General features: G+C 47.0%; 2 protein-coding genes and 2 pseudogenes across 5 annotated transcripts in view; 3 read left to right on the forward strand and 1 right to left on the reverse strand.

Annotated features, from left to right (window-relative positions):
• The window catches only part of LOC135964607 (SH3 domain and tetratricopeptide repeat-containing protein 1-like), a 50,862-nt gene extending 48,883 nt beyond the window's left edge, over positions 1 to 1,979 (reverse strand). For all 4 annotated transcript variants that reach the window (XM_073999948.1, XM_073999947.1, XM_065518757.2 and 1 more), the window contains exon 1: positions 1,772 to 1,979. The gene's annotated coding sequence lies outside the window, so the exon portion shown is untranslated. The remainder of the gene's footprint in view (positions 1 to 1,771) is intronic.
• DEFB108B (defensin beta 108B) overlaps positions 1 to 24,140 on the forward strand; it is an 875,574-nt gene that overhangs the window by 770,480 nt on the left and 80,954 nt on the right. The window lies entirely within an intron of this gene.
• On the forward strand, positions 1,255 to 22,266 carry LOC141407533 (uncharacterized; annotated as a pseudogene).
• Positions 22,251 to 23,639, forward strand: LOC141407506 (protein FAM90A5-like; annotated as a pseudogene).

Raw genomic sequence — 24,140 nt, forward strand, 5'->3', positions numbered from 1 at the left:
TCATGGTATTGAAAAAGGACCTCGCATTTACCTGTATGTACAAACTGCCTGCCCACCTCTATCAGAGCATTTTTCAAGCTGTGCTACAGTTGACTGTGTACTGCCCAAAGCCAATCTGTCCCTGCAAATCATAAGCTCTTAAAGACCAGGACTTCAGGAGAACAAGCAAAACTTCAGAGAGAAGGGAGCCACCAAACAGAGTTCATAGCAATGGGTCAGCAGGAGCTGATGACTGGAGGTGCGCGGTAGCCTTGGGGTCTGGGACAGCGGAGGGCAGAGAAGGCAAAAGGGCCTGCATGACACGCTACAGGGCTAGGAGCCACAGCTGCGGTGATTAGTTCAGTTTTGTCTCCTATGCCTGTTACTTATACACCATCTCTTGTTCAGAAAGACCTTCAGGTTGAGTATTTGGACTCCTTGAGCCTTCTGCTGTTTGTCTCCGGGACGTTTAACACTCTTAAAAGGGGAAAACTGTCCAGTTCGATTTTCCTTCCTGGGACATTACAGGTTTTTCAAAAGTTTGATGAAAGCATTCACTAGGGAGTGATTCCACTTTCTTCGCTGGCTGAGAAATACAGCGTCTGAGGGGCAGCATCAGGTCTTCCCATCAAGCTGAGGTTGGAGTCTCCCCACCCACGGACCTCACCCTCGCTCTCCCCTCATAAATCTGACCTCTAACTGTAACTGCCTTGGCCTCATTCCGTGAGTGTGGATGCTCCTGCTTGAAACGCATTTTCCAGCCCGCCAAATTCTTGGGAGAGTTTCTTCCACTCTCTAAGCGCTGAGAGCTACAAAGTTCAATCTGGCTTTCCAGATTTTTTTTTTCTTCCCATTACTAACGGAAGAAATCAAGAAGCGCCGGGCAGAAGGGCCCTGCTCCCTCCAATAAGAGCCCAGCCCGGGGCCAGAGCAGGAAGTGCGGCGGTGGGACGCGCGGTGGGACGCGCGGTGACGGCCCCTCGCCCCCGGAGACCCTCCCGCCAGGGCAGAGGTCGGTGCGGCAGCTGTGCGACAGCTCCGGGCCCGCGCCTCTCGCTTCCTCCCCCCGGCAAGTGAGAGGATAAATCATGGAGCGGGGGCAGTGCGCCCCCACCAACCGCGCCCCCCGCGCACGGACCCCCACTACACGCGCGTCCCAGGCGGGGTCAACCCAGACGAGCCACGGGGCGGCGCACAGCCCCACTAGCAGGGCGGCCAGGACCCACGCGCGCGAGTCCTCGCAGCCACCTATATAGATGACAAAACACTCAGGAAGCCGTCATGCGGGGCCGGGAAAGAGCCCCCACCCAGAGTCACGGACTCCCTCGTCCGAGGGTCCGCGCAGTCCCCTCGGTGAGTCTGGCGAAGCAGTCTCGCTGCCAGGGAGGGCGGGGAGGGCGGCGGAGTCTCCCACTCGCGGTGACCTGGACCCCACCCCACGAGTGGGTCCTCGCAGGGCTGCCTCTGCCGCACGCGGGGACCAGCCAGGCCACGGCGGACCGGGTAGAAGCCAGCGCCCGGGTCCATGCAGTGCCCTCCGCGGCAGACGCGGAGAGCCAGGGAGCAGTGGGGACCGGCCTCCACCCGCAGGGCGACCGGGAACCCCCGCGGGCCCACGAGGTACCGCAGCAGGCGCTAAGCCCCCGGTGCCACCCGAGGCCGAGACAAAGCCCAGGCGCAAGGACTCCGGATCCCCACCTCGGACCCTGCGGAGCCCAGCTCGGAGCCGCCACGCCCGGGGCAGAGACCCCCGCCAGGTCCAGAGACCCCGTCGCCCATGGCGCCAGCTCACCTCAGGCCGCCGCCTCGCAGCGCTCGCTCCTCGCCGCGGCGCCTGGGCTGACTGTAGCGCAGCTGAGCAGCCAACAGAGCCACTGCAGCCTCAACAACGGAGCCCCGGGGCGGGGCCGCCGCCGCCGCTTCAGCCCGTGTTTCCCGCTCAGGATCCTGCTTGGATCAAGGAGCTGCAGCTGGCGCGGGGCTGCGGCTGGGACACACACAGCGCAGGTGCACACGGCCCCGCCCGCCTCCCGCCGCCCCGCCCCCAGCGGAGCCGGGCGCCCAGGGCCCGCCCCCCGGCCAATGGGGAGCGAGCTGCGGGGAGACGGCGGGGCCTGGGGGAACAAAGGGAGGTTGGGCGGGGCGGCGCTGGGACTGGGCGTGCGGGGTCCTGCGGGAGGACCGGACCCAAGAGCTGGCCAGATCCTGGCCTCCTATAAGACCCAGCTCAACGTCCACCTGGAGTCTGCCCTACAGGACGCGCTCATCTCAAGCCCAGAACTCAGGCTTTTAGGGCAGAGAGCGAGAGACAGGCTTGCTTTACAAAAAGGGAAACTGAGGTCCAAGGAATAGGATTGCCTGCTGCCCGAAGTCACGTAGTCCCATTCACTCGTTCACCTTGTCATTCAGCAAACATTTGGAAGCAAGTATGGTGGGTGTTAGGAGTGAAGTAGGGCCAGGCGCAGTGGCTCGCGCCTGTAATCCCAGCACTTTGTAGGGCCAAGGCAGGTGGATCACTTGAGGCCAGGAGTTCGAAACCAGCCTGGCCAACAAGATGAAACCCCATCTCTGCTAAAAATACAAAAACTTAGCCGATCGTGGTGGCGTGTCCCTATGGTCCCAGCTACTGGGAAGGCTGAGGCAGGAGAATCGTTTGAACCCGGGAGGTGGAGGTTGCAGTGAGCTGAGATGGTGCCACTGGATGCGCTCCAGCCTGGGCCACAGAGTGAGACTCTGTCTCCAAAAAAAAAAAAATTAATAGATGGAAAATAGAAGCGAACTTAGGCCTTCCCAGAGGGAGCTCGGCCAAGGAGTACCTGAAATGTCTCTGCATCTCTTTAAGGTCTGATAAAGGAACCAGGAGCGAGCGCTAAGCACTTCCCTTTCCTACCTCAGAGCTTTCATGTGTTTGCTGTTCCCCGCCTGAAATGCCAAGTACCAATGGTATTTATTTATTTATTTATAGAAACGCGGTCTCCCTATGTTGCCCAGGCTGGTCTCAAACTCCTGGCCTCAAGCTATCCTCTCGTCTCAGCCTCCCGAAGTATTGGGATTACAAGCATGAACCACTGTCCCCAGCCCTGATCGTCTTTAAAACGTCTTTCCTCATCTTATTTGAGCTTCCTGCTTCATGTGACACCACACCCTTGGTTTTCCTGTACTTCCATAGCTGCTCCTCCGTGGGTCCCAGGGACCCACCCCCTTCTCTGCCCAACTTGTATATGTCTGGACTCAGGCCAAATGCCCTTCCATTTGCAGTGGGCACTGCCACAGGAAATCTCATGCCCTTCCGGGCTTCACAAACCATCCACATGCTCTGCTGCCTGCCAGAGACCTCCATCCCATCAGATGCCCAGCCCTGACCTTTCCCAAAGCTCCAGCTGGACGCAGGGAAGCATCTCCAATTTTCCACGGGCCAAAACAGAGTGCTTTATTAGTGCCCTAACCTGCTCATCCACATTCTTGTGATTCTCTGTAAACAGCCCCTCCATCCACCCAGCTGCTCAGGTGAAAATCTCAAATCCTCCTCCAATCCTTCCTCCCCGAACCTCTCATGCAGCCCTCTGCCTTCCTAGGACGCTGAGCACCCCTCACTCGCAGCGCCAGCTGGGGTGCTGTCTGAGTGGCTGCCACCCACGTGGCATGAAGTGGGACCTCTTGCCCGGTGTGGTGGCTTATGCCTGTAGTCACAGCACTTTGGGAGGCTGAGGCGGGCAGATCGCTTGAGGCCAGGAGACTGGGACCAGCCTGGCCAATATGGTGAAACTAAAATACAACAATTAGCCAGGCATGGTAATGCGTGCCTATCATCCCAGCTACCCTACCCAGGAGGCTGAGGCAGGAAAATTGCTCGAACCTGGGAGACAGAGGTTGCAGTGAGCCAAGGTCACACCACTGCACTCCAGCTTGGGCAACAGAGTGAGACTCTGTCACAAATTTAAAAAAAGAAGAAGAAGAAGAAGTGTGACCTCTCTAAGGCGAGGCAGTGTCCCACTCTGATTCACTTCCATGTGCAAAACAGGACCTGCACCCTGAAGGCACTCACTCAGGGAGGCTGCTGGGATGGGTGGATGCAGAGTTAAGGTCTTCATGGTGGCTGGGGCTGACCCCATCCCCATCGCTCTTCCCACACACACCTGCACACTCATCACTCCCACGCTCGCACTCACCACTGAAAGCCTGACCTCTAATCTGATTTGCCTAATGAGGTCCCCGGATGAACAACACATGCTTCCCTACCTCTCCCCTGCTAGAGACCCACCGTGTTCTGGGATGTACTCAGGGATCAGGAGAACAAAACCTCAGGGAGTGAAAGGACATTCCAGGGTGCAGGCCTCTGCATCCCCCTCCATGCCCTCACCCCTGCCTGACACACCCTCACCCCTGTACCTGGCCAGCTCCTACCAACCCTTAAAGTCTCACCAAGTTCAGTGGTGGCAGCCACACCCTAAAGTGGCTGACCCCCCAATAACCTATGCCCTTGCATAGTCTCCCTGATCTTGGGTATGAGCAAAACCGGTGACTGGCTTCTAACCCATAGAGCCTGGCAAAAGCAATGGGATGTCACTGTCACAGTGCGTCACCTTCGCACACTAGAGAGAAAGGTTCCGCCTGTAGGCGCTGCAGGAGGGAGATGCTGTGCTGAGAAAGGACCTTTGGAGGGGCCCCACAGGCAAGGAAGCAAAAAGCTGGGCTCTTGCCAAGCGGGTCCGAGGAAATGAATTCTGCCAATAACCTCAGCGGCCTGGAAATGGATTCTGCCCTGGTGGAGCCTCAGATGAGGATGCAGCCCAGCTGCTTAGCGTGAGATCCCAAGCACAGGACCCGCTAAAATGTGCTCAACTCCTAGTTTGCCAAAATTGGCTTAAAGGTGTGTGTTGTTTTAAGCTTCTAAGTTTTTAGTTATTGCCTACGAAAGTGTTAAAATATGAGACAATAACTTAAGTCCCCTCCCCATCACACACATTCTTCTTTTTGGCATTCATCACAATTATACTTATTGATTTAAAATCTCCCTCTTGACTGGGTGCAGTGGCTCAGGAGTTCCAGACCAGCTTGGCCGACATGGTGAAACCCCATCTCTACTAAAAACACAAAAATTAGCTAGACGTGGTGGTGCAATCCTGTAATCCCAGCTACTCGGAAGGCTGAGGCAGGAGAATTGCTTGAATCCAGGAGGCAGAGGTTGCAGTGAGCCGAGATTACACCATTGCACTCCAGCCTGAGTGACAAGAACAAAACTCTGTCTCAAAAAAAAAAAAAATCGTCTCTTACCACTAGCATGAAGGTCCCATGAGAAGAAAAATGGAAACTCTTGCTCATAACAGTGCCCCTAATGCCCAGCACGGTGTAGCGCTAGGGCAGTTGGTCGATGGTGGATGCTGCTGGTTGGAGGGCCAAGCTGGCCCTCCCAGCTGCCTTCTCCCTGGTCACGTTCCATTATAGAGAACAGAATAGTTTCTTGCCTTTCCAGAGTCCCTCTTAGTGGAGATTGGCCAAGTGACATTGTCCTGCCCCGGGAGACATAAGTGGAAGTTGGCTGAAAGGTTTCTAGCCTTGGTGTGCTGGGACGATTTGAACCAGGACATGACAGCTGACCGTCCATGGTTCGGGAATTCTGCAAGTTGGTTGTTCAACACATTCAGTACTTAAAAATATTAAATAATATCAACTCGCAAATTAAAAAATGCATTAGACCAGATGCAGTGGCCCACGTCTAACACATTGGAAGCCTGAGGCAGGAAGATCACTTGAGCGCAGGAGTTCAAGACCAGCTTAGGCAAAAAGGAAGACCCTGTCTCTACAAAAAATTTTAAAATTAGCTATGCATGGTGGTGTGTGCATGCAATCCTAGCCACTCAGGAGGCTGAGATGGGAGGATCGCTTCAGCCATCTGTTCAAGGCTCCAATGAGCTATGGTAGTGTCACTGCACTCCAGCCTGGGTGACAGAGCCAGACCCTGTCTCAGAAATAAATATATTTCATATATTAATAAATTCATAATAAATGTATATTTATATATACATTTATGTATTATAATTATATATTTAGAGGTAAATATATCTTTCTTGTTTTATTTATTTATTTATTTATTTATTTATTTATTTTGAGATGGAGTTTAACCCTTGTCGCCCAGGCTGGAGTGCAATGACACAATCTGGGCTCACCGCAACCTCCACCTCCTTGGTTCAAGTGATTTTCCTGCCTCAGTCTCCTGAGTAGCTGGGATTACAGGCATGCACCACCACACCTGGCTAATTTTTGTGTCTTTAGTAGAGATGGGGTTTCTCCATGTTGGTCAGGCTAGTCTCGAACTCCTGACCTCAGGTGATCTGCCCACCTCGGCCTCCCAAATTGCTGGGATTACAGGTGTAAGCCACTGTGCCCAGCCTATATGATATATTTATATATTATAATTATGTATATTAATTTTATATAATTATATATAAATATAAATATAAAAACTTTCCTTGCCTTCTCTTGTTTCTACCTACAGTCAGTCCCCTGACTTCAAATACTACCTACATGTAATAATTTTAAATGTATATTTTATATTTTATATATATATATATATATTTTTTTTTTTTTTTTTTTTTTGAGACGGAGTCTCGCCCTGTTGCCAGGCTGGAGTGCAATGGCGCAGTCTCAGCTCACTGCAACCTCTGACTCCCAGCTTCAAGCGATTCTCCTGCCTCAGCCTCCCAAGTAGCTGGGCTTATAAGCGCCCACCGCCACGTCCAGCTAATTTTTGTATTTTTAGTAGAGACAGGGTTTTGCCATGTTGGCTAGGTTGGTTTCGATCTCCTGACCTTAATTGATCACCCATCTCGGCCTCCTAAAGCGCTGGGAATACAGGCGTGAGCCACCTTGGCCAAAATATTTTTCTGTTTCCAAACATTTTACATGAGAGGAAAGCGGAGAATAAATCATCTGACACTCTACTTTAAAAAAAATCTTTGTGCCTCTCTTCTTTTCATCTTTCCTAAGTGTACATATTACCAAAATGTCTTTAGGTTGAGGTCCCCCCGTGAAAACTTTACAGGGTGTTGTGTCCTCAGCCACCCTCCTGTCTTTCCCTCATCCTGGCATTTTAGAACTGTCTGGGGGTGACCCAGGATAACCATTGTGGCCATGTCTATTGGAGGGTCTAGTGAGTATCAGCCCCGGGGTCATCTCATCCCCAAGGACAGCCTGAGGTAGGGGGTAGAATCTCTCAGGGGAGCAGCTGGATGCTCTTGGCCTTAGAGGAATCTCCTGGTATAGTTTCATCTAAAATGGTGACCCCTTAGGGTTATTAAAATTTTAGGACATTAAAATGAATGGACAATACAATGTAATGTCATTAAAGTTAGGTCATTAAAACCGTTCCTCCAGCCAGGGTTTTTATTCCTCGGAGACACATTGATGGTCTGCCAATGGGATGCTGATATTGAGAGGAAAAGGCAGAAATTATTTCTGCTCCCTAGATTGTCTCAGACTTGTGAAGAGAGAAAAACTGTCCCAAAGGACAAGGAAAACCCACCCCAGAGAGGATGTGCAAGAACCTGAATATGAAAATGCACTTAAGGCACACAAGAGGACAAAGAGCACTGCCAGTGCCTCCTAGGTGGTCACTGAGTGCTTTACTGAACAGGATGGGTGTCACGAGGAATAGAATGGCCTGCCGTGACACTTAGAAAGGTCTGTGTTGGAGTCAGCACTGCCTCTCCCTGAGTTTGTTACCTTGATAAGGCTTGTCCTCTTATTTGAGTTTCAGTTTTTCATTGACTGTAAGATACATTTTGTCAGTACAGCTTGAAAGATAAATATACTGTTTCCAAAGAGGCAAGATAAAATGATGTATTTTATTTGCTAAAAATTCGTATTTATTTCTTCCCCAGAGTGAGTGTAGTAAGTTTTAAAGTTCTGTTCTTTTTAAGGGTAATTTCAAATGGAATTGTAGGACTTAGCTTTGTCAATGCTACTGGTGAAATAAAAGTGTGATAGATAAATTGATGATTTACAAAGATTCACCAAAATATCAGTTCCCGTCTTGTAGCATGGTGAAGAATTTATGACAGCGGACACATCTGTATCCTCTTATCTGGATATCTAAGGGGTTTTTTGGTGTTGTTTTTTGTTTTTTTTGGAGATGACGTCTTGCTCTGTAGCCCGGCTGGAGTGCAGTGGCGCCATCTCTGCTTACTGCAACCTCTGCCTCCCGGGTTCAAGTGATTCTCCTGTGTCAGCCTCCCGAGTAACTGGGATTATAGGCACCCACCACCACACCCAGCTAATTTTTGTATTTTTAGTAATCACGGGGTTTTAGGCCTGGCACGGTGGCTCATGCCTGTAATCCCAGCACTTTGGGAGGCCAAGGTGGGCGGATCACGAGGTCAAGAGTTCCAGAGCAGCCTGGCCAACATGGTGAAAAACTGTCCCTACCACAAATACAAAAAAATTAGCTGAGCCTGGTGGCAGGCACCTGTAATCCCAGCTACTTGGGAGGCTAAGGCAAGAGAATTGCTTGAACCCGGGAAGCGGAGTTTGCAGTGAGCCAAGATCTTGCCACTGCACCCCAGCCCAAGAGACAATGCAAGACTCCATCTCAAAAAAACAAACAAACAAACAGCAAAAAGGTGGGGTTTTGCCATGTTGGCCAGGCTGGTCTCAACCTCCTGACCTCAGGTGATCGCCCATCTCAGCCTCCCAAGGTGCTGGGATTACAGACCTGAGCCACCACACCCAGCCCACTCTATTTTCTTTTTGTTCCCTAAATTTTAATATGTTTGAGTTTGTCTGTTCCTTTATCACTGTTTTCTTACATAAAAGAAATTCTGCCTAATCCTTCATTTAAAAAAATCTTCCTGTGACTTCTGAAAGTGTTCTGGTTTTATCTTTCATATTTGAATATATAATAAGTTGATTATGGATCATGGAATAGAGAAGAACGCAATGCATTTTCCCAAGTAGATGCCAGCCTGGTTTGCCTCATATGTTAAAGTGCATGTGATTTCTTTTTCTATTCTACAGTGCCTACTGTATCATTCCTCAACTTTCCATGTAAATGCTGGGTCATTAAGACTTTTTTTCCCTATGGGCTGTTTGCTCATCTCTCTGCTAATACTGTGCTGTCCTGAGCATTTTTGTTTGAAAATCTTAGAAGTATGTTAGACAAGCCATCACTCTTTTTTTAGATGACGAAAAAGCATTAGACATTTGTCATTTTTACTACGTATGAAAAAGTAGTTTTTCTCGCCTAAAAAAACCCTGATTTGGGAATTTATGTGCTTTCATAGGAATAGCATCTGGAAGTGGTGACATTAATGTACTTTTAAAAACATGTGTCGTATTTCCTCTTATTCCTTTCTGCCTTGACATTGTGCAATAGAAATTATAAAAATTGTTGTATTAGTGTTGTAAAATATCAATTATTGGTTTTATTTACTACTCAATTAAATTTAATAAGCCTACTGTCTCTTGGTGTAATCACATGGAATGGGCTCAACTCCCCAGTTAACAAGTGACAGCACATGTAAAATATTGTCTACCAGGGAAACTCATTGAACACTTAATGTTCAGACTGTGTTTTGGTGTCAGGTTCCCTAAGCACCACTGCAGTGACACAAAATAATAGACCTTCAGCAGAAAAAGTTTTGGCAAATATATTGCATAAGCCATTTAGATGCAGTGGGTCATTCTTATTCCTTGGGTTGGTGGAATCCCTTTCAATATGTAAGTTACTAATACAAACAAAGATGGAGCTTTGTGAGCAGGCGTTTTCAAGAATAAGTAGTCTCAGGACTGATAATATTAACTCTCTCATGCACATCAGGTAGGACTTTATTATGACAGATACTAGAAATGTACAAAGTGAAGTTAAAAGGTAACTCCTAGCAGCACATCTTACTCCCTGGATTCTCTAATGAGATGGGTGTTTCTACTTTGCTGTTGCCTTTTTGAATAGTTCAATTCCAGCATTAGTACTGCTGCGTGGGAGGGAGTATGTGTGAACAGAGTAAGAGTTGTGACAATCAAGTCATAGAAAAAATGCTTGGAAATTTTAGAATCATGTAAACAGCTTATGGATTGAGATTCTCAAAAGAATCTCTACAGAGAAGTGATGCAGGAAACCTGCAGGAACCTGGCTTCTGTAGGTGAGAATGACAACACATTTCACTTAATTACAGAAGTATTTCCCTATCATCAGTGCTATTTGTGATTTGGAATGTGGCAAGGGAATGATTAGGTGAAGAAATCTGGCATGGGCACTGTGTACAATGAACATGAAATCTAGTAATGTTTCTATAGTTTGTAATAATTCATGATAATTTTGTGGGTCTGCATTTTAGGAAACAAATGGAAAGACCAGAATATTGAAGATCATTTTGAAAAACCTGGGAAAGATATAAGATAATTTGCACTGAGAAGAGGAAATAAAGTCCTCTGAAGGAATCTTAGCAAGTCATGAACTTAAAAACAAGCAATCAAAGCAAATAAGAGTCACTCGAAATTTTTTTTTTTTTAGAAAAATTTCACCCGAAATGTAATGTACTTCAGTGTAGCAGTCAGTGTTTGGAAAACAGTTTAAATGAAAATAGCACTACAAAATTGTGTATATGAATGTTACTAATTTGGTCATAGCCATGCAGGTGGTAGCTGTGTTTTCAGTAGTAACCCATTTACTTTCAAATAATTCAATCATGGCAAAAATAATAATAATAATAATGCATTTTCTTGGTATTGGTAGCAGTGTAAGTCCAAGACCTATTAATAATTAGAAAGTTATTAAACCAACCAATAATAATGTGCTTTTCATTTTTTTACAGAAATCATGTGGTACAGAGAAGGTAGTCAGTATGGACAAGTTGTCAGCCAAATTCCAAATCTTGATCTGAATGAGAATATTTCTACTGGATTAAAACAATGTGAACGCAGTGTTTGTGGAAAAGTCTTTGTACATCATTCCCTCCTTAATAGGCACATCCTAGCTCACTCAGGATACAAACCATATGGAGAGAAGCAATATAAATGTGAACAGTGTGGGAAACTCTTCGTTTCTGTTCCAGGTGTTAGAAGACACATGATAATGCACAGTGGAAATCCAGTTATAAATGTACGATATGTGGGAAAGCTTTTTATTTTCTCAATTCAGTTGAAAGACATCAGAGAACTCACACAGAAGGAAAACCCTATAAATGTAAACAATGTGGTAAAGCGTTCACTGTTTCCAGTTCTTGTCTAATACATGAGCGAACTCACACTGGAGAGAAACTCTACGAATGTAAGGAATGTGGGAAAACATTCAGATTTTCTTGTTATTTTAAGACGCGTGAAAGGACTCACACTGGAGAAAGACCCTATAAATGTACCAAATGTGATAAAGCTTTCGGCTGTTCCACTTCCCTTCGTGACCATGGAAGCATTCATACTGGAGAGAGACCCTACGAATGTAAACAATGTGGCAAAGCCTTTAGTCATTTGAGTTCCCTTTGTAACCATAGAAGTGCTCATACTGGAGAGAAAGCCTATGAATGTAAACAATGTGACCAAGCCTTCAGTCGTCTCAGTTCCCTTCACCTCCACGAAAGAATTCATACTGGAGAAAAACCCTGTGAATGTAAGAGATGTGGTAAAGGCTACACTCATTCCAGTCATCTTACTCCCCATGAAAGAAGTCATGATATAGAAGCTGGGTGTAGTGACTCAGCCTATAATCCCAGCACTTTGGGAGGCCAAGGAGTGTGTATTGCTTGAGCCCAGGAGTTCATAACCAGCCCAGATTAAAACAATGTGAAACAACCTGGGCAACATGGTGAAACCCTGTCTCTAGAAAAAATAAAATAATGCTGGGCACGCTGGCTCACACCAGCTACTCGGGAGGCTGAGGGAGAAGGGTGTGAACCTGGGAGGCAGAGCTTGCAGTGAGCCGAGATCTCACCACTGTATGCCAGCCTGGGCGACAGAGTGAGACTCTGTCTCAAAAAAAAAAAAGAAAATAATTAACTGGGCATGGTGGCACATTTCAGTTGTCTTAGTTCTTTTTCAAGGACATAAAAAGCCATGGGGGATTGGGGGTGAGCCCTGTGCATGCGGATCATGAGGTCGGGAGATCGAGACCACCCTGGCCAACATGGTGAAACCTCGTCTCTACTAAAAATACAAAAATTAGCTGGGTGTGGTAGCATATGGTTGTAATCCCAGCTACTCAGGAGGCTGAGACAGGAGAATCGCTTGAACCTAGGAGGCGGAGGTTGCAGGGAGCCGAGATTGTGCCACTGCACTCCAGCCTGGCAACAGAGTGAGACTCCATCTCAAAATTAAAGAAAATAAATAAATAAATAAAGCCCCTTGAATGTAAGAAATGTGGTAAAGCATTTACTCTTTCCCATTCCCTCATAAACATGAAAAGGCTCACACTGCACAGAAACCTTAAGAATGTAGGAAATGTGGTCAAGCCTTCAGATTTTCCTGTTTTTGAAGATTTGGGAGGACTCAGAGTGGAGAAAAGCCTTTTGAATCTAAATTTGTGGTAAGGCCTTCAGTTGTGTTAGTTCCATTAGAAGACATCAGCTCATTCCTGAGAAAAACCCTATGAATGTCCAGAATGTGCAAATGTTTCATTTCTCTCATACCCACTCGAGGACAGATGAAAATGCATACTGTAGCTCCCTGGTCCTTGTAAATACAAGAACATACACAGGATTAAAACTCTAATAGTTTAGAAACTGCAAGAATATTTTCAATTTTAACATTTACTTGAAAAGTCATGTGAAAACTCCCAAGGGAAAGAAGTTCTATAAGTGAAGCTTTTCTAATTTGAAAGCCTGATGCAAATTAATTATGGTGCAGGGCTTGAAAAAAATGTATGAAATGTTACACAAGTTACAAGTATATTGTTTTTATCAGTGGCTCATTCTTAAAGAGTCTTGAGTATGCATTTCACCTTGTTTTGCAGGGAAACCTTGAGGTGAGAGTTCTGTAAATGCTCTTTAAGCAGTAGTACTTGAGTTTCATAGATAATGATATTAAGTTTGTTGGTAGAATTTTTGTCTATTCATTTGATAATGTGCTGGATTCATGGTTGAATTTTAATGTTTTTCTAATATGTAGGTAAGTTTAATTTTTTTTATTTCATTATTATCTTTTTTTGAGATGGAGTCTCACTCTGTTGCCCAGCCTGGAGTGCAGTGGTGCAATCTCAGCTGACTGCAACCTCTGTCTCCTGGTTTTAAGTGATTCTCCTGCCTCAGCCTCCCGAGTAGCTGGGACTACAGGTACCTGCCATTACGTCCAGCTAATTCTTTGTATTTTTAGTAGAGACAGGGTTTTGCCATGTTGGTTAAGCTGGTCTTGAACTCCTGGCTTCATGATTTGTCCACCTCGGCCCCCCAACGTGCTGGGATTACAGACATGAGCCACTGCGCCCAGTCAGGTAAGTTTCATTTGTATGTATTGTCCTGTGATTAATGGACCAGTGAATAATGATTGTGAATTGTTGGGATTGTCTTACTAGCCTCATTTGGCAAATTTTGATTATCCCTTGTTCATTATACACATTCCACCTTTCTTTATTAAAGGAAAAACTACTCTTGATGTAAAGATGTTTATTTTTTGCTAATAATGAGTTGGTATTAATTCCCAAGTACATAAATTTTACCATAGAGTATCATCTCGTGAGTTCTTTGCATTTGTTGTCCTTTATTCTTTATTATTTCTATTATTTGGATCATTCACTTTGAATGAAGGAGAGAGGACTGTGATAGGACAATATGTTGTAACCAATCTGAGGGAGGAAGCATTCAATCTCTCAGTCACATATGATAGCGTTGGGCTTTTCTTCGATCCCTTTGGTATTGTAGTAGATAGTATTGCACTATTATGATATGATAGTTTATATATTGTATTTTAGAGTATTACAGTCTTACCAGTCAGTGTCACATGATTCAGTTCCCTACCAGCCAATAGACAAACCAATCACATACTCCTGTAGGAACAAAGGAATATCCTCGGCCGCGTGGGTGGATCACACCTGTAATCCCAGCACTTATGGAGGCTGAGGCAGGCGAATCATGAGGTCAGGAGATCGAGATCATTCTGGCTAACACGGTGAAACCCCGTCTCTACTAAAAATACAAAAAGTAGCCGGGCTTGGTGGCAGGTGCCTGTAATCCCAGGTACTCAGGAGGCTGAGGCAGGAGACTAGCTTGAACCCAGGAGGTGGAAATTGCAGTGAGTTGAGATCGTGCCACTGCACTCCAGCATGGGTGACAGAGCAAGATTCCGTCTCAAAAAAAAAAAAAAAAAAAAAACCACATTAGCTGGGCATGGTGGTGCATGCCTGTAATCTCAGCTATTCCGGAAGCTGAGGCAGGAGAATTGCTTGAACCGGTACCGGGAGGTGGAGGTTGCAGTGAAATGAGATCCTGTCACTGCACTCCAGCGTGGGCTACAGAGCGAGACTCTGTCTCAAGAAATATATATATAACAGTCTGATCTCTCTGTGATATTGTTCCTACTATCCAGAATAAGAGAGAATGATATTACTCCCAATAGTGCAGGGCGTGTCTCCCCCACCATGTGACATTGTTCTCAAGAGCTAAAGAAAGAAAGAGAGGTCAGGGGTTTGAGACCAGCCTGACCAACATGGTGAAATCCTGCACCTTTGCACTCTGGCCTGGGCGACAGAGTGAGACTCTGTCTTAAAAAAAAAAAAAAAAAGAAAAGAAACCATTACATTGAGCACATTTTTGCCAATGAGAAATAAACTTGTTTATTCCATGCTTTCAGGGTTCGATGAACTCTTGGAAAGCATTTTCTGCATCCTGCTGGTTGTGTAAGTGTTTTCCCTGCAGAAAGTTGTCAAGATGCTTAAAGAAGTGGTAGTTGGTTGGCGAGAGGTCAGATGAATATGGCAGATGAGACAAAACTTCATAGCCCAGTTTATTCAACTTTTGAAGCCCTGGTTGTATGACATGTGGTCACGCGTTGTGGAGAACTGGGCCCTTCATGTTGACCAGTGCCAGCTCCAGGTGCTGCAGTTTTCCATGCATCTCATCGATTAACTCGGCATACTTCTCAGATGTAATGATTTCACCAGGATTCAAAAACTGTAGTGGATCAGAAGACCGGCAGCTGACCACCAAACAGTGACCGTGACCTCTTTTTGGTGCAAGTTTGACTTTGGGAAGTGGTTTGGAGCTTGTTCTCAGTCCAACCACTGAGCTGGCTATTGTGTGAAATCCACTTTTCATGGCATATCACAATCTGATCAACAAATAGTTCATTGTTGTTTCATAGAATAAGAGAAGATGACACTTCAAAAGGATGATTTATAAAATAATTGGTCAGCTCATAAGGCACCCACTTATCAAGATTTTTCAGCTTTCCAATTGGCTTCAAATGCCGGATGACCATAGAATGGTCGACATTCAGTTCTTCGCCAACTTCTCTTGTAGCTGTAAGAGGATCGAATTCAGTGGTTGCTCTCAGTTGGTCGTTATCAACTTCTGGCCCAGAGCCTGGGGCTGAGGCTGCCATGACCACCCTGTTCTCTTCCTTCTGGGGTCCCTAGGAAGCTCCCAGGACTGAATGATCCCCACAAAACACAGTGGCCAGGATGGGAGGGCTGGAGGTCAACTTCCCCCCACCCCTGACACCATAACCAAGAGGCCCCCATGGAGGTTGGCTCTGAACTGTGGGTCCCTGTGGGATGCAGGCTCCCACAGAAACTTCAGGGGATGAGCATGGGTCCTCCTGGCTGACAGGAGACTGGTGGGTACTGGGTGTGTGGGGCCTGTGTAGGTAGTTTGGACAGCACTGGGCCTAGCCAGGGAGCCAGGGACTAGTGTGGCCAAAGTGGGCAGCAATATGTTGCCAGAACCAAAACTACAGTGCAACCAGCCCAGCTGGTAGGGAGAAGGAGGCCTGACTAGCAGGACCATCCACCCGTGTCCTGGCCCCAAGCCCAGACTGCCTGCTTGTACTGGACATTGCCTGGTCCAGGAGGCCTGGGCATGAGGGTCAGGTGGTGTGTCCCTGGGTTCCAGGCCTTGGTGGTCCCTTGGGAGCTGAGCATCCTCTGGGCAGGAGGAGGGCCCGCGGTCCACTGTTTGCATCAGCCCCCGATGCACACACAGGGACATGGCCAGGGCTCCTCACCTGCTCTGTGGCTCCAGCTCTGAACAGCTCACTGGTGACTCTGACAGCTTCCTCCCCAAAGCTTGGGTCCTCATCTGTGGGAATGAGGTGTCCCAGGCCCCCTGCAGGCAGGAACGCACCCCCAGCTCCTCTGGTGGGCCCTCCTGGGCTTTCTTGCCTATTGGCTTGAGACCCGGTTGGCCAAACTTGGTGTCCTATTTTTATTTTGGCCTTTTTCTTAGTGTGTGTTTCCTGTAACTACTGCTGTGTAGATCTTCTATGTGAGTTTTAGGTAGAGAATCTTGCCCACCCAGAGGGCCCCCACCCCAGAGAGCCTCTACGTTGCCCCCCCCCCCCCCGGGCTGGTCCTGCCTGTGCTCCACTTGGTGTGAATGTTGAGTGTGTGATGGATTCACATGGCTGCTTGACCCTGCATCTCCTTCCTTCTTGTTGCTGAGGCCGGTTCTGTCCTCTCTTTCTCCACCTGAACTGCACTTGAAGCCAAGATGAACGATGAGAAGTGGTTGCTACGAAGGACCCTCCTGCAGTGAATCCGCTGTGAGGAGGCTGCCCTGGTCCAGCCTGTCATTTCCTTCTCTAAGCTCATTCCAGAGGTCGGCCAGGGGTAGCCTGTCCCTGCCTGCTCTTGTGGCCTGTGAATCAAGAATGGATTTTACATTTCCAAATGGTTCAACAAATAAAAAATAACACTTCATGACCCTGAGAAGTTTCCATGTCCATAAGTAAAGTTTTATGGGGGTGCAGTTATGCCCATCTCTTCACAGGCCACCTGCAGAAGGCTGCTGTGGTGTAGCCATGGCAGAGTTGCATTCTTGAGGCAAAGATCAGTTGGCAAACCTGAAAATACTGACTCTTGGCTCTTTAGGGAAACAGTTTCCAGTCCCTGGTTTGAGGGCTGTGTGGCAGAACCCCAGGATCTTGGTCAGCTTGTTCCTCACTCAGGGCCTGCTGTGGCCTTCGCTAGTATGTCTGCAAAGTCTGCGTGCTATGGTGACTCTCATGGGGGCATTGAGCTCTGTCGTGCTAGATTTCAGGGTGTCTGCCTCATGGTCATCTGTCTCACCAACAGAGACCCTGTGGCCAGATTCAAACTAGCAGGAACAGTTGGTCTTTGGCAGCAGGGATACCTTAGAGCTGAGCTGCCACCCACTCTGAGGTGGTCCCATGACATCCAATGTCTGGGTCAAGGTTGGGGCAGGGCTGGTGTCCTGAACTGCCCTGCGATGTGAGTCGTAATAGCCAGGGGGTAAAGAGGGTTGCCATTACTCCCCATATCGCGGGGAGTGCCTCACCCCCTGCGATATGGATCGTAATAGCCAATTACTCCCCCCTGCAATGTGTGTCCATTATTAGTAGTCTCTTTTGTTCAGGATATTAGGAGCAATTTCCCAGGTTGTGTGTAAACAGCCTGCGATCGGAGAATGAATACCATCCTCTGCACCTCCAGATATTAGGAACCATATCACACAATGGGTGTATACTTTTTCAGAGATTTGGGATAATGTCGTTCTGTGTTTCCCTGAATATTTGGAGAAATATCACAGGGTGGCTGTACAGCCACTACTCTCTTGGCAGGAACATCATACTTTACCTACTTGACACCCAGACTGGGTGTCAAGCCACTGTCATACTGGAAGTAATATCATGCTCTTCCCCACAAGTTATGAGGAACAATATCACAGGGGGGTGTGTACCTTCTCCGGTAGTGGGAGTAGTATCATCATCTCTTCCTTTAGATGACAGGAACAATATCACAGGGTGGGTGTACAACCCGTGTGTTTTTGGAAGCAATGTCATTCTCTCTTCTTCTAGGTTTTACGACTCATATCACAGGTGGGGTGTACACACCTTGTTATATTGGATGGAATCTCATCCTCTTTCAACCTGTATCTTTAGAACAATATCCCATGGGGGCTGTCCATCCCTTCAATATTGGTACTAATACCATCTTCTCCTTTCCTGGATATGAGAAACAATATCACAGGAGGGTGTACAACCCTTGCAATATTGGTAGTAATGTCACCTCTTCCCTGTGGTTATTAAGGACAAAATCCCATGGTGGCTGTACGGTTCCTACTTTATTGGGAGTACTATCATCCACTCACCCCCTGGATATCAGGAACCATATCACAGAAGAGGTGTCCACCCCCTTCGATATTGTCAGCCATGTCATCTTCTTCCTGCCTGGATATTAGGAATGATACCCCGGGGTTGGGGACGGTGTACACCCACTACGATATCGAAAGTAAAATCAGCCTCTTTCCCGCTAGATATTAGGAACTACATCACAGGTGTGTGTGCACCTTCTGGGATATTGGTGGTACTCTCAGCCTCCACCTCGCTGCATATTAGGAATAATATACGGGGGGCAGGGTGGTTACACCCCCTGCAATATTGAGAGCAATATTCTTCTCTTTCCCCTGTACGTTAGGAACCACATCACAGGGGTCTGTACACCTTCTGCGATATTGGGATCCATGTTATCCTCTCCCCGACTGAATGTCAAAAACAATATCACAGAAGGGTGTACACCCCCTGCGATATGGCCAGAACATCATCGTTTCTATTTTTGGATACTAGGAACAACATCACAGAGGGTGTGTATACTCCCCTGCGATATTGGGCATAATGTTATCCTCTCTTCCCCTGGATATTAGAAACGATATCCCTGATGGAGGGAGGTGGAGTACATTAAGAACAATATCACCGGGTGGGTGTACACCCCCTGCGATATTGGGTGTAGTATCATCCTCTTTTCCCTAGGATATTAAGAACAATAACAAAGGAGGGGTGTACAGCCCGAGCCCCTCCATTATTGGGAGCAATAGCATCTTCTCCCCCTTTCAATATAAGGAAAAATATCCCAAGGTGGGTGTACATCCCCTGCAATATTGGACGTAATGTCATCGTCTCCCAAAGTGGATATTGGGCATAGTGTCACAGGGGGTTGTACACCTTCTTCGATATTGGGAGTAATATCATCCTCTCCCCTCAGGATCGTAGGCAAAATATCGAAGGGGTTTTACAACTCATGCAATATGGGCAGTAATATCATCCTCTCCCCACCTAGATGTTAGGAACTATATTACAGGCGGTTGTACACTTCTTGTGATATTCGGAGTCATATCATCCTCTCCCACTCAGGATATAAGGAACAAGATGACCGAAGGGATGGACACCCACTGCGATAGTTTCAATAATGTCATCCTCTACCCCCTGACTATTAGGAATAACATCATAGAGGGGCGTACACTTTCTTCGATATTGGGAGTAATATCATCCTCTCCCAGCTGGATATCAGGAACAAGTCTATTAACTATTAATATTAATAAATATAATAAAAATTAATAGCAATCATTGATATTAATAATCACAATAAAGATAGTATAAATTAATACTGGTAAAAAATGTTAACAATTAGTATAACAATTAATCATAATATCCCTATTAATAATAAAATAATGATATCAGCAATTAATGTTACTTAAATCAATACTAAGTGATGTTCGTAATAAAATAATAATTAATATTAAGAACTAATAATATTGTTAAATGACATTAATATTACTAATTATTTTCAAGCATGCATAATCATATATTTAAAATAATTATCAGTAATTAATAATGGTATCCTATTAATAATGTCATTGATAATTATTAAAATCGACATAGATGTTTAATAATTAATCATATTATTACTCCTAATACCACAGGGGGTGTACACCTACCTGTGATGTTGTTCCTAATATCCAGGGACGGAGAGCATGATTTTAGTTTTAATATCGCAGTAGGTGTGCACTCACCCTGTGCCACTGACGCTAATATCTAGCGGGTAAAGTATGACATGACTCCCAACATAACAATGAATGGAAAGCCACCCAGTGATATTGCTCCTAATATTCACGGAAGAAGCATATGATATTACTCCCAATATCGCAGGGAGGGTACAGTTCTTCTGTGATATGGTTCCTAGTATCCAGAGGGGGAGAGGATGATAATAATTCCAGTATTGCAGACTGTGTTCACCCGCCCTGTGATATTATTATTTATATCCTGGAAGGGAGAGGATGATATTACTCCCCGTAGAGCAGGAGGCGTACACCCAGCCTGGGATATTGTTCCTAATATCCATGGAGGGGAGAGACTGATATTACTTCCAATATGGCAGGGGGTGAACATCCACCCTGTGATATTCTTCTTAATATTCCAAGGCCGAGAGGTTGATATTACTCCCAGTATGGCAGACACTGTACACCCCCGTGTGATACTCTTGCTGATATTCAGAACGGGAGAAGATGGTTTTAATCCCCATATCGAAGGAGGTGAACACCCACTCTGTGATATCTTTCCTAATATGCAGGGGGAGAGAGGATAATATTATTCCCAATATTGCAGAAGATGTACACAGGCCCCCGTGATACTGTCCTTAATAATCCAAGGCACAGAAGATGATATTACTCCCAATATCGCAGAAAGTGTACACCCCCCAGTGATGTTGTTCCCATGATCCAGGAGGGAAGAGGATGACATTGCTTTCAATATCGCAGGGAGTGTACACGCCCCCGGTGATACTGTTCCTAATTTCCACCCAGGAGAGGATGACACTACTCCCAATATCACAGGGATTAAAAACACGGTGGTGTACAGTGTCTGTGATACTAGGAGTAATATCAACCTCTCGGCCTTGGAATATAAAGAAGAATATCACAGGGTGGATGTACACCCCCTGCTACATTGGGAGTAATATCCTCTCCCTTCCAAGATATTAATAACAATGTCACAGGGCCAGTGAACACAGCCTGTGACACTGGAATTATCATCCTCTCCCCCTCCAGATATTAGGAATCAGAAGAGCTGTACCCTCCCTGCGATATTGGGAGTAATATCATACGCATCTTCTGTAAATATTAGGAGCTATATCACCGGGTGGCTCTCTATTCATTGCTATGTTGGGAGTCATGTAATACTCTACCACACTGGATATTAGGATCCCTGTCACAGGGTGAGTGTACACTTATTGCGATATTAAAACTAAAACCATGCTCTCCCTCCCTGGATATTAGGAACGACATCACAGGTAGGCATACACACCTTGCGGTATTAGGAGTAATAATATGATTAATTATTAAACATCAGTGATGGATTTTAATAATTATCGATGACACTATTAATAAATAGGATACCATTATTAATTATGGATAATTATTTTAAACATATGATTATGCACACTTAAAATTAATTATTAATATTAATGTCATTTAGCAATGCTAGTAGTTCATGATATTAATCATTATTTTATAACCAACATCACTTAGTATTGACTTAAGAAACAATTGCTGATATCATTATTTAAATATTAATAGTGATATTGCTATTAATTATTAACGCTAATCGTTAACATTTTTAACCAGTATTAATTTTTACTATCTTTATTGTGATTATATCGATGATTACTATTAATTTTTATTATATTTAATAATATTACTAATTAACAGACTTGTTCCTAATATCGAGCGGGGGGAGGAAGATGTCAGGTGGGGAAGCTTCGTGCAGGTTCCTCATGACAGGAGAAAAAGGAATGGAATCCAAATGCCGGTCCTTACTTGAGAAGCCTAGAAGGCAACCGGGAGGATGGGAAGGTTGGAACATGAGGGAAGGTGCAGAGGTGGAAAGGGCACAACACTTCCATTGATTTATGACAAAATACAGAATGGGACTGGGCCAGAGACTGGGTTCTTCCTGTCTCCTGGAGAAAACCGGGTGCATGGCCTGAACTTTTTCTCTTCTGCAGGCAACAAGACCCGCAGAGGAAGGCTCTCTTCCACAGCTTTTCTGGGAAACCCCAGAGAAGCCGCTGCCAAATCGAAAAGAATCCATGGAATCACGTGATTATCTGAGGGTAAGTGTCACTCAGGGCCCCTGGTCTTTTTCTCCTCTAGGTCACCCTGGTTGATTTCCTTTCAGGTTCCCGTGTGTGTGAGGGGATCGGCGAACCCCTCTTCCCTGCCTTCTTGGGGTCAGGGACTCCACGATCCTTCCAGATCCATTTGATTCCAGGTGAAGGCATCTGAAGATGCCGTATTTCCTGTTGCTTTCTTTTTGTGCAGTGATGGCAAGCCCGCCAACAACATCTTCCTAGCGGCATGAGGAAATTAGTCCCTCAGAGGCCCCCAACCTGGAAGAGGCTAACCCCAGGATCGTGCATGTTTTCAGAAAAGACGTCCTGGGAGCCCTTGAGCCACCAACCTACCTTCAGAAGGGCATTAGTCCGTCCCACTTCATGGAAGGCTGAGTGGAGGCGCTTTGATCCAGTTAATGCCCAAGACACAGTCTTTAGAAAAATGGTATTCTTAGATCATAGCTCGAGAGTGCACATTTTTCATGGGTTTTGTCCCGATCAGCACTCACGTTGAGGATCTGTCCCTACTTCCAAGGACCGCCTGGCCATACCGTATTAAGAATTTCCTGCTGTGTGCACCTTGTCTTTGGATGTGGTTGATTTCCATGTTGGCTCAATGCTGAGGAACTTCTAACCTGTGTGGTCTCCTTTCTTTCAGGTTGCAAGCAGGCCAATGCCGGTCCACACAACCAATAAGAGGCCACGCGTGGACCCTGCCCTCACTGATGGCTCAGCTACCAAAATGTCTGACACGGTATCCCTCTTGGTTTCACTGTCTCCCCTCAGAAAAGCCAGTCCGAGCTCCTCGGCAAGTCTCCGACCAAAGGAACCACAGACAGGGGCAGTGGCCGACATCCCTCAGCCTGGAGTCAGGCAGCAGGGCCCGCAGCCTCTCGCTGTGGTGAAGCCCACACACAGCAGCCCTCAGGGTGGCTGCCCAGAAGCTCCCCAGGCTGCCTCCAAGCCCCACGGCCTGATCTGGGTCATCAGCCCCCAGGCACAAGACAAACGTCCTGCGGTGACCTCACAGCCCTGCCCACCAGCCGACACACACAGCTTGGGCCTCGGCTCCAATCTCAGTTTCAGGCCAAGAGCCAAGAGACCTGCCCAGCCTCCGACTCAGGCTTGCCTGAACTTCCCCAAGAAACCGAGAATGGGTCCCTTCCAGATGCCCGAAAATGCCATCCAAGGAGGTGAGCTGGGGACCCCTGAGACTCTCCAACCTCCGCCAGCTGCAACGGAGCTCAGACCAAGTCCGTCGCCCCAGATGAGCAGGAGGACATCCGCCCAGGTGCCCAGCAGTGACCGGCAGCCTGCGCACAGCAGACCTTGCCTGCCTACTGCCCAGGCCTGCACCATGTCCCATCACCCAGTGGCCAGCCACGATGGGGCCCAGCCTCTCAGAATGCTCATCCGGAGACTGGAAAATGCATGGTGGAGCTCCAGCCTCCTGACAGCTCCCTAGTTTCCCTCTCCTGAGAAGCCGGGAGCCTTCCTAGCTCACAGCCCTCAAGTCTCAGAGAAGTCTGAGGCTCCCTGTGTTCCTGTCACCCTGAGTGTCCTCTATGAGGACCTTCAGGTTTCCTCCTCCTCAGAGGACAGCGATTCTGACCTGGAGTGAGACTGCAGGTGGCAGGGGCTCCGTGCCTTCCAGCTCCCATGGCTTGGACGGGACCGTGGGACTGAGGAGCACAGAGCAGAGAGCAGACTGTGTGTGGTGACTCCCAAGCTCCCCAGCTGTGGTGCTTCTGTGGATGTTGGAGCCCAGGCCAGGCAGAGACCACATGCAGAGACTCTGCTTCATTGAATTCTGGTGAGGGACATTGTAGTTCGCAGGGCTCTCTGGAAACCCACCACGAGAAGCTTCTGTGCCAGTGATTCGTTGCCTCAGAAACTGGGTGACCTGCAGCAGACTTCCGCTGTGATGTCAGTAGGAAATGGGAATGACTGTGTGTTTGCTCTCTAGATGACTGAATCAGGGAACAGTTAGGGAACCCTGAGAGATACAGGCCTTCAGCTGTGCCCCGCCCTGACAGCAGTGTTTTGGACGCTGTGAAGCGTTCTGCACAAAGCGTTCTTGGGGTGTTTCCTCAGCCTCGAAAATTGGGCACTGGAATGCCAT

The sequence above is a fragment of the Macaca fascicularis genome, chromosome 8, assembly GCF_037993035.2.
Source record: "Macaca fascicularis isolate 582-1 chromosome 8, T2T-MFA8v1.1".
NCBI lineage: Eukaryota > Metazoa > Chordata > Mammalia > Primates > Cercopithecidae > Macaca > Macaca fascicularis.